At 42.2% G+C, this 9,772-nt stretch overlaps 1 long non-coding RNA gene across 1 annotated transcript in view; it reads right to left on the bottom strand.

The window, feature by feature from the left end:
- Positions 1–401: 401 nt before the first annotated feature.
- Positions 402–9,772, bottom strand: part of LOC146177670 (uncharacterized) — an 82,650-nt gene continuing 73,279 nt past the window's right edge. Inside the window, exon 3 of the long non-coding RNA XR_014701337.1 lies at positions 402–584. This is a non-coding gene — a long non-coding RNA (uncharacterized LOC146177670). The remainder of the gene's footprint in view (positions 585–9,772) is intronic.

Here is a 9,772-nt window from a genome sequence, read left to right as displayed (position 1 = left end):
TTAATTCTAATTACTCTAGTCTTAGTTCACCGTAATTCAATGTAATTCACCAACGTGTGGTGCAACACAGTCTGGTCCGAGAGACGTTATTAATTTTAATGCCTCTTGCTGAACAATCTGCCTGATAGGTTTCGCTTTCCTGGTTACTTCATCTGAGAATTTCGGGGCATATTTTCACCTATGCTGCCATGAATTTTCTTTGCTGTTTGGGGATAAAAGCATTTCGGTTAATATTCGATAAGCATACATACATCTTCAAGTGATAACATGCAGGCCCTCGAGGTAGATAAAAGCAATGTTTTTGTTTCTAAATTAGTGATTGTCGGTCCGTTACCAATGCGATGTATGGTTATATATCTCCTTTTCATTATGTGCAGGTAACACCTTATCTAGAAACTATATTCAGTTCCAAATATAAGGCTTTATTCTGATCACATAAAGCTTTTTGTACACAATGTGGTGTACGTTGCGATTGACAATTTCATCTTTACACTCAGCATAAATAGTCCGAACAACACGACGGATATTCCCCACGTCCAGGAGGCAGCATGACGCAAGACGGAGGAGGCGTGGTCTCACTGCACCTGAAATAATAAAATGTCCATTCATTAAATAGTTCTTCTACTAATAAAAGCCGAAGGCGAATGGTAGACAGCAACAGCGCTGTTCTTTATCTGCATTTTTAGAATGCATTCAAACCTTCCCGCATCGAACAAATGTAGAACAAAATTTACGGACTGCAAAATGGCTATAAGCACAACAAAGCACGCCATAAGGACATTACCGTTTCTGCAATGGCCGCAAAAGACGTGCGGACACAATATCAGGGTACAGTAAATTTCTCAGTTTATCAATCACAATCAACCTGGGAAATTTTAGAGATGAATGCTATTGTAGTGGTATATAAGAAAATGTCTCAAACTTGTGGGCGAAGGTACCTTCAAAAGATCAGATCAATTCTAATGCTCAGCCTGAGTGCGGTGATCTTATATGAAGTCTCAGGTAAGGTAGTGTCAAATTAGGCAAGTCTATCTAGGATTTTCATTACTTATACTACGCTAATGACGCTCCCACAGCTATTCAATGCTACGAAATCAATATCATGCAGCTCAAACTACCATATGGCCTTAAGAAGAACCCTCTACTTCAAAACCAAAGCTGAAAAAGCCGGTTGCGATGTGCAGCTCTTCAACTCACCTTGCGAGTCTGGCATAGATACACCATATCTGTTAGGTAAACGAAAGTGCAGAATGGTGTACCATGCCCGCTAGTGAGAAAACATAGTCTCCACTGCTTAAAGTTCAGTCCAAATGTCACTCTACAAAGAATCTTTAAACACTGATCTGGCAATATTAGAAATTTGATCCGTCACTAAAAAATATGACTGCTAATCGTACCTAAATGAATATCGACGTATAATGAACAGAGCCAATTCCGACAGATGCACCCAATTGGCTCGGGTCAATCCTAAACTTTTGACCGATCACCTAAAAATTGACCAACATAAACGGCCTAATGGACCGTGCTTCCAGTTGAGCCATGGTGTAATCCCATTAAATAGCTGTAATTTTAGAGCCCATCTCTTGACAACTGTCTCTAGATTTACCGGCGTCATCCTCTGATTAGGCATAACCGTGGCTTTACGGTGGCCCAAGGCCAATCTAGAGTGCCAAATTCAGCTCAGCTTTCCGGAATTTGTCACTGTCATCCGTAGCACAGGGGTTACGGAGAGCTTTATAAATAGCAGCGTTTGAATAGTGAAGGTTTCTTAACTTATCGCGTACTAAATCTAAAGCGGAAGCTGAAGCACTGTTGTGCGATCGGAAAAAGGCAGGTGCCGGCGGAAAAGGAGAAGGCGCAAGTCTAAGTGGGAAGCAAATGAGAAGGGTAAACCCGTAGCCGCCACATCGGCGGCGTGGTAGTCAATGTGAGCGAAATATCACAAGCATGCATCGGATTTGCAAGATTTATCAGGTTTCATAAATTGCGGTCATTGAGGTAACATTGATATGAGAATCGAACCCGGGTCCCATAGATCTCGAATAAAACATGTAGCCTTGAAGCCATGCTAGGACATTCGAGCGGTTTGGGTAAGAAAAGCTTTATAATGGTGTCGCATGATCTCTCTCACAATGCAGTAGCTTGCGACTACAAGCTAGTAGGCCTGACATGAAAGGGTATGAGGAAGCACTGAACAAGTGTAGAGGGGGGAAGCCTCAGTTCTCAGGTGGAGTCAATGTTTCGACACGTGTACTTGTCTTCGTCTGGGCAAAGTGATCATGAATGGCAGGGGTTTCAATAAACTTTTGCTTCTGAACAAGAAAAGCTAGGGAGGGGGAAAGTTGGTGAGAAGAAAGTAGGTCAAGGAGTGTGGAGAGGGAAGATGGGTGAGAAGAAAGTAGGTCATTGAGTGAAAAAAAAGTACAAACATGAAAAAAAAATCTTTAGTGTTTATTTCTCTGCCTGGAACCAGGGGTACTATGACCTGCAAAAAAGAATAAAAGTGGCAGTAGCAGAAAAAACTACATTTTAACTACAATTACAACTACAAAACTACAATACCTACAAATATTTATTCCCTAGAAAAAAATTTCAGAAGATGCGTCATTAGCTCTCGTGGCCATTTTAAAACAGCGCTGTCAAGAGAAAGTAGATGAACTTAACGATCAAATGGACAAACTAACACTAACCGCGGATGAGCATCAAGCACTAAAAGAATTCGTAAAAAGGAGACATAAACACCTCAGGGTAAAAACAGCGTAAATTCATGAGGGATAAGCAGCCGGTAGATAGTGGCACACCTTGGCTGTCAAGAATACCTACTGCAGTTTCACAACAATGACGGGTATCCCCTACGAGACAGGACATAGATGATAGCAATAGATGATAGAACATTTCTAAATCTCTAAGCGATTGTGTGAAACAGATTCTAAGGTGAGACCTAACCTTCTGCCCAACGAATAACAGCTTTAATGATTATGAACTTCTTCAATATATAACTGCATTCGCGAGAAGAATGTGCATTAAGGAATCGACGCCGAAAATTCAAATAATACACCGGTAGCCTCTAACCCACTCAGAGCCCACAGCACATGGCTTCCTGGTGCAGAGCGCAGCCCCGAACTGTACCTATATATTATATCTGCTTTAAAAGAAATTATTGAAAACAAATCCAGCTCGAAAGCCCAAAAACTTCTCGATAACTGAAAAAGCAAGTCCTGACAACCTAGCTTCTAGAACTGACTCAGTTATCAAGCCTGCAGACAAATATGGTAGCATAGTGATTCTCCCAGTTGAAAATTACAAAAAAGAGATATATAGGCAGCTTAACAACTCTGGCCGCTATGAAAAGGTAAATACCGATCTGGCCGAACATTTCAGTGAAGTCATCCTGAATAAAACAGGAGATATATTCACCAGGAACCTAATTACTAGATTGACTATCTATTTCTTAAGCAATTAAACAAACAAGCAGGTCGATTTTACTTACTGCCCACGATCCACAAGGTTTCCGCAGAAGCATTGTTTACCGCAGACATACCAGGAAGACCAATTGTTTCTAATAATAACACGCCCACAAACAACCTCTCAATATTCCTAAATAACCACTTAGCAGACCTCCCCACCCAGCTTTCTTCGTTTGTGCAGGACACACCTCACGTTCTCCGAATTATTAAGCGTAATAATAACACCACCTATCTTGCAGATGATTGTATACTCATCACACTTGACGTCACGGCACTCAACACTAATATTACTATCGGTGAAGGTATCGGCGCCCTCCCTCAAGTATTAATCAACAACCCCCATCCGTATTCTTCTGAAGTTGATCTATCGCTCCTTAAACTAGTCTTAACTTTAAATTATTTCGAGTTCGATTCATTCTATTATTTGCCGATATTTAGAACCAGCATGGGTACTTCATTCGCGCCGACGTACGCGAGTATATTCATAGGAGTTCTAGAATCCAATATACTAAATTCATTTCTGAAAATGCACTTATATACCTTCGCTATACTGACAATATTTTCATGATATAGCAGCATGGATCAGAATCACTCCAGTCGTTCGTCTCGCATCTTAATAACCATCACAATAGCATTAAATTCACTTGTCAGTTGTCGCAATTAAAAGTTGACTTTGTCGACACCACGGTATCAGTGGAAAGCGGAAAGCTTAAAACTTCTGGTACAGAAAGCCAACGGATAAGCAAAAATACCTCGATTTTTGCGAGTCAGCAAGGAATATTTGTAGGACAGGCGACCCGGCTTAGAAGAATATGTAGCGATGATAATCACTACCTAAACGAGCTACATACATTAAAAGCGAAGTTATTCCAGAGGAACTATACAGGTAACTATCTTAATATTCCCTCGAAAAAACAAGCACTTTAAACAGCAATGATGTGCTCACGAAACGACCAAAAGCCCACACTGAACGCTAGACATCTTTTGTAACTAAATACTCCAATGCCCTTCCAAATATAAACAATATTCTGCGGAAATACTATTCCATGCTAATGTGTAATGAACGCCTGGAGCAAATATTCCCCGAGGCACCAGGAGTAACATACAAATGTAACCCAAACCTCAGAGATATTCTAGTACATTCTAAACTCGACAACAAGCATCCAATACAGCCACATCCTTGCGCTCGAAATAGATGTAAGACGTGGAATCATGTACAAAAAGACCGCACGGTTAATAGTAAAGCAAGCGATTTTATTTTTAAAATAAAATCAGGCTTTAACTGCACATCTTGAAAAGCTGCCTACCTTCTGAATGCTCCTTCTCTCTTAAACAGTACATCGGAGAGACAGGGCAACCAATGAACATAAGGCCTAATGGTCATTGGGTAGACACAGGCAAAATCATCCCGAAAGCAGTTTGCCAGCATTTATTCAGAAAGATCATAAGTTCGAAAAATATAAATTATATATTCTCCAGTCAGGCTTTAAATCTGCAAGGGACTGAAAATATAGAGAGGCATATCTAATTTATAAAATTAGAGCATTGGAACTAGCAGGAATAAATATTGCCGCGAAACAGCTAGACAAGTCACCGCTGGATGACCGCCTACCACCCGCAGACAAACGGCCTTACAAAACGTATCAACCAAAATATCGCGTACATGCTTGCTATGTACGTCGACGCCGAACACAAGACCTGGGACGCCATCTTGCCTTACGTGATCTTCGCGTATAACATGGCTATTCAGAATACGACCAAGGCGACCCCGTTCCAGCTTGTGTATGGTAGGAATCGAATGCCCACGGTAGATGCAATGCTGCCGCACGTAACAGACAAGGAGAACCTTGTCGTCGCCGAATACGTTCAGCGTGCAGAGGAAGCTCGACGACTTGCACAGCTACGCATTAAAGACCAACAACGCATAGATGGTCGACTATACAACTCGCGATGCCGCCACGCAGAGTACCGGAGACCATGCATGGACATGGACACCAATTCGCTGTCGCTGACTGAGTAAAGAAAAGTTGTTGCGTCGATACTTCGGGCTGTACAAAATCATTCGCCGCGTCGAACAACTAGACTATAAAGTCATTCCCAACGGAACGACAGCATCACATCGGCGAAGCACGGCGACGCGCACGCCGGAAATAGTACATGAGGTACGACTGAAGCCATATTACGTACGTTAAAGAATCTGTGCTGTTTAAACTTTGTACTGTTCATGTTTAAGTTGCTTTTCTTTCGAACATCTAGGCGATCAAAATATAGCGCACCAAGACAAGGACAGAGAAAGAAGACACACACAGCGCTGTGTGTGTCTTCTTTCTCTGTCCTTGTCTTGGTGCGCTACATTTTGTTCCCTTCGATCATGTACCAACAAGCCCAAGTATCTACCCATCTAGGCGATGTTTTTTTAAGGGGGGAGCAATGCCGAAAACCTTCAAAACTGTATGTTCATTATTAATTTAAACAGCGGGAACACAAAAATAAAGGACAAGATAAAAGAAAGCCACAGTAGAAGCGCAAACTCACAACTATGCCTAAGCCTTTACTCCAAGGCCCAGATAAAAACAAATATGATGAAAACGAAACAATCAAGTGAAACAGCCCCTGGGTTCACCTGCTGCACAAAAATTCACTCAAAAAAAGACACCCCTTTTCTTGAAAGAGCAAGAGAAGTCTTGCTAACGCATTTATTGTCCGTTGAAATAAAATGTGAGCTATCTCTCTCGTCAACCATTTTTTTTTTTTTTTTGTGGCGATACAAAATCCTAACCTGGTACAACTTAGGAGTCCATTTCTTCTTCTTCTTCATTGTTTCACATGAATGGCAATGTGAGACCAGATATGTTTTGTCCTTGCCACTTTCCAAGTTGTTGTGGTGTTCCAGTAGTCTCTTGTTAATACATCATCCTGTTTGTCCTATATAACAGGCTCCACAAGAGAGTGGAAGCCTGTACACAACACCTGTCTTGCATCCAACATATGGGTCTCTATGTTTCACCTCACATTCTTGCTTCTTCGATTCTCTTTCCCTTTGAATAGCCGGGCACATCCTCTTCATCTTGAGCGGGGCGGTCAATGCGACGTCAACACCATACCTCTTGCCTACATTTTTGAAGTCATCTGAAATTCTTTGCACATACGGGACCCCCGCAACTTTCCTCTTCTTCTCACCCATGCTGGGCAGGGATTTCTGTATGTGCGTTCTTTTCAAGGCTCTTCAGTACTCGGCAACTGGCCTCATTAGTAACCGACTCCCGATAACCGGTCTTTGCAATTCTTGTCAACTGTCTTTCAAAACTCTTGCCCATGCCGTGGTAGCAAGATGTTTTCACGCATTTAACAAGCATATGTTAATCATCCCATTTTTCACTAATTTTAAATGCCCCGAATTGGAGCTTAGCAAGGGCTTCACCGATCTCAGGTTGTATTCCCAACAAACATGAACCTCACCGAATTGAATCAATAAATCTAAATACTGTAACCGATCGTCAACTGCTTCTTTAACAGTAAATTCCAGCTCGGATCTACACTCAGTACAATCATCTATATTGTCCCTCATTCGTTGATTGAATCCATCACGGTAGGTGAATACTTAAACGTCGTCCACATACCTGAAGGTGGAATGATGTAGGCCCTTCAAGTTATCCTCGAGGTCTCTGTCCACGTAGATTAAGATGTCACTCAAGACAGGTGCAACACTCAAACAATGCATACTCCGGCCTTCTGCATATACAGCTTGTCCTTCCAGCCTATGAAGGTGGACTCCAGGTAGAACCTCAAAAGTTCAACGAAACTTTCAACACTTACACCTGAGGCGTCAATGAAGTCACATTTATTATGGTCTTCAGTAATGCACATTTGAACACGCTTAAGGAGGCAGTCATGGGGGAGGCTATAACACAAATCCTTGACATCCATACTGAAGCCAACACGCCAACACATTTTCTTGGGTTGTGTTCTTTGAGGAATTCAACAAGGGCTTCAGAGTCGGGTAGCCTTAGGGGGTATGATAAAGCCAACGAGGAAAGGTATTTCTGCCAATATTTGGAGACCAAGTGCTGTCACGTGGTCTTCTCAGATGCGATGGCTCTGAACGGAACATCTCGTTTATCCGTTCAAGCCCAAGATTACCTAGTAGAGCCATAGCCCTCTCTTTAAGCATGGTCGCTTTCATAGGAAACCTTTTGAAATTCTTCTCAACAGCAGCCTCCGCTTTTTCTTGAAACTGATTCTCAGAAAAAATAGTAAAATACCCTTCTTTATCTGATAGTATAACTCTGAGGTCTCTCGAGGCCATCCATTTGGCAATATAGTTAATAGGGCACTGTTTCCCCGTTAATCATTCTTTTGTGTGCTTTAACACTTCCAAGCACTCATGGATGCACCGCGACCTATCTGAATCTTGAAGTCTATTTGCAATACAGCGTGACATGGTCACCTGTTCAGCCTCATCAACTCTAGGCTCAAAAAGCATGCTTAGCACCCAGCTTCAGCATCTTATCAATATTTATATGCAAATAGAGTTCAAGATTCTGACAGGCCGCGGCGCATCCATGAGTGCTTTGAAGTGTTAGAGCACACAAAAGAAAGATTAAAAGGGAAACAGAGCCCTATTTACTATGTTGGCAAATGGATGGCCTCGAGAAACCTCAGAGTTGTACTATCAGATAAAGAAGAGTATTTTACTATTTTTCTGAGACTCAGTTTCAAGAAAACGTGAAGGCTGCTGTTGAGAAGAATTTCAAAAGGATTCCTATGAAAGCGACCATGGTAAAAGAGAGGGATATGGCTCTGCTAGGTAATCTTGGGCTCGAACAGATATGTGAGCAGGTGAAACAGTGCAAGATATTATATTCGGAAGTATTCTTCTCGGCAAAAACCCATAAACGAGATGTACCGTTCAAAGCAATCTTATCTGAAAAGAGCACGTGGCAGCACCTGGTCTCCAAATATTTGCAGAACCACCTTTCCTCGTTGACTTTATCAGACCCCCTAAGGCTACCCGAATGTGAAGCCCTTGTTGAATTCGTCAAAGAACGCAACCCAAGAAAATGTGTTGGCTTCAGCATGGATGTCAAGGATTTGTATTATACCCTCCCTATGACTGCCTCCTTAAGCGTGTTCAAATGTGCATTGCTGAAGACAATAATGAATGTGACTTCATTGACGCCTTAGGTGTAAGTGTTGAAAGTTTCGTTGAACGTTTGAGGTTCTGCCTGGAGTCCACCTTCATAGGCTGGAAGGACAAGCTGTATACGCAGAAGGCTGGAGTATGCATTGGGTCGTGTGTTGCACCGGTCTTGAGTGACATCTTGTTATTGTACGCGGACAGACACCTGAAGGATAACTTGGAGGGCCTACATCATTCCACCTTCAGGTATGTGGACGACTTTTTAGTATTCACAGACCGTGAAGGATTCAATCAACGAATGAGGGACATTATGGATGTTGTTACTGAGTGTGGATCCGAGCTGGAATTTACTGTTGAAGAACCAGTTGACGATCGGTTACAGTATTTAGATTTATTGATTCAATTCGGTGAGGATCATTTTGATGGGAATACAACACGAGATCGGTGAAGCCCTTGCTGAGCTCCAATTCGAGGCATTCCAAATTGGTGAAGAATGGGATGATCAACACATGCTTGCTAAATGCGTTGAAGAAATCTTGCTACCACGGCGTGGGCAAGAGTTTTGAAAGACAGTTGACGAGAATTGCAATGGCCGGTTATCGGGAGTCGATTATTAATGAGGCAGTTGCCGGGTACTGAAAAGCCTTAAAAGAAGGCACATACAGAAATCCCTGCCCAGCATGGGTGAGAAGAAGAGGAAGGTTGCGGTGGTACCGTATGTGAACAGAATTTCACATGGCCTCAAAAAGATAGGCAAGAGGTATGCCGTTGACGTCGCATTGACCGACCCGCTCAAGATGAAGAGGATTTGTCGGGCTATTCAAAGGGAAAGAGAATCGAAGAAGCAAGAATGTGGGGTTAAACATAGAGACCAATTTGTTGGATGAAAGACAGGTGTTGTATACAGGCTTCCACTCTCTTGTGGAGACTGTTATATAGGACAAACAGGACGATGTATTAACAAGAGACTACTGGAACACCACAACAACTTGGAAAGTGGCAAGGACAAAACATATCTGGTCTCACATTGCCATTCATGTGAAACAATGAAGAAGGAGAAGACTCGGCTCACATTGCCATTCATGTGAAACAATGAAGAAAGAGAAGAAGAAGTGCACTCCTATGTTTGACCAGGTTAGGATTTTGTATCGCCACAAAGAAAAGA

Source organism: Amblyomma maculatum, chromosome 10 (genome assembly GCF_055883805.1).
Source record: "Amblyomma maculatum isolate TAMU_Amacu chromosome 10, ASM5588380v1, whole genome shotgun sequence".
NCBI classification, from domain to species: domain Eukaryota; kingdom Metazoa; phylum Arthropoda; class Arachnida; order Ixodida; family Ixodidae; genus Amblyomma; species Amblyomma maculatum.
This window is presented reverse-complemented; position numbering and strand designations above follow the sequence as displayed.